We start from the raw sequence: 1,624 nt of genomic DNA, 5'->3' as shown, positions 1-1,624 counted from the left end.
ATAGTCCCAGCATTTGGGAGGCTGAGGCAGGAGGGTTGACATGAGTTCAAGGCCAGCCTGATTTATATAGTGAGACCCTGTCTCAAAAAGTGAGAGAGAGGGAAAGAAAAGTAAATCAAGAAAAAAAATGGCTGGATGTGGGGGCTTATGCCTGTAATGCCAGCACTCTGGATCATAATGGGCTGGAGCCATGGGGTAGAGCTCAGTGCAAAGGGCCTGGGTTCGATCCCCAGTACCAGTAAATAAAGACTTCATTGTGTACTGTCCAAACTCTTTCCTGTTAGGAGATACAGTATCACCTATTCGGATAAACTCTGAGGCAAGTGCACGGCCTCCACTACCAGAAGGAGACCGTTCTGACAACGCTAAGCATTCTAGGTGCCTCCGGGAGAAAGGCGCTATTGTCTACCTGAGAAAACCTTGTCACTGCTCTTCACAACTGACGTGGCTTTTGTAAGGGCCAACCCTTACTCCTTCTTTCCCTGTAATTCGCTCCTTACTCTGAAGTGTTGCTTCCCCCATCTCCCACTCCCTCCGCACCCGCCCCGGATTGAGCCAGGGCCTTTGCGCCGAGTTATACCCCCAGCCCTGTTTTATTCTGCGACATGGTCTCCTAAATCACCCACTTGCCCAAGCTGCCTCAGCCTCCTAGAGTGTGGGGACTAGGGACGTGTGCCCTCCACGTCCCCTGCTGTTTCGGCGAGAGCGCCCTGACCCACTCTGTGGGAGGGTTTCCAGCACCTCCACCGGCCTGCTCCCCGCGGCAGCCGCAGCCTCTCTTTTGGACTTCAGACTTCTGTTCCTAGCACCCGCCAGTCTCTCCCGCCCACGCGCGCCCTCGAAACCGCACTCCTTCCCATCTTCCTGCCTGCAGAAGGCTCGCACTGGCTCTGCAAGGAGCCATTTTGGAATCTCCTTTCTTTTGGCCTTACATTAAATTCTATGACGTCTGTTTCACAATACTATTTGAGCTGGGCATGGTGGCGCATGCCTGTAATCCCAGCTCTCGGGAGGCTGAGGCAGGAGGATTATTGTGAGTTCAAGATCAGCCTAAACCTGTCTCAAAAAGGCCGGGAAAAAAAAAAAAAAGGAGGAAAAGGAAATGATTCAAATAGTTTTTTTCTTTCCTTTTTTTTTTGTCTTTTTGAGACAGGGTCTCACTATGCAGTTCAGGCTGGCCTTGAGCTCACTTTGTAGCCCAGGCTGGTCTCGATTTCGCAACGATCCTCCTGCCTCAGCTTCTTGAGTGCTGGGATTACAGGTGTGCACTACCATGACTGCTTCATTCTTTTTTTTTCCCCATGTTTATTGCTCCCCCAAACTCAAACTATGGCTTTTTTTTTTTTTTTTTAAGACAAGGCCTCAATATGTATTATAGGTTGGCCTTGAACTCAGTGTGTAATTCAAGGTGGCTTTGAACTGGTGATCCTCCTGCCTCAGCCTCTGGAGAACTGGGGTTACAGATGTGTGCCACAACATCCGGCTTCTAGTTAGGGCTCTTGTCGTTGTTTCGTGGGGCTAAGAGTGCAACCCAGGGGGCTGGGGATTTAGCTCAGCGGCAAAAGCGCCTGCCTGGCAAGCGCAAGGTCGTGAGTTCGGTTCCCGGTACCGGAGAAAAACCAAA

This window comes from Chinchilla lanigera, unplaced genomic scaffold (assembly GCF_000276665.1).
Source record: "Chinchilla lanigera isolate Chin_1 unplaced genomic scaffold, ChiLan1.0 scaffold00030, whole genome shotgun sequence".
Taxonomy (NCBI): Eukaryota; Metazoa; Chordata; class Mammalia; order Rodentia; family Chinchillidae; genus Chinchilla; species Chinchilla lanigera.
This window is presented reverse-complemented; position numbering follows the sequence as displayed.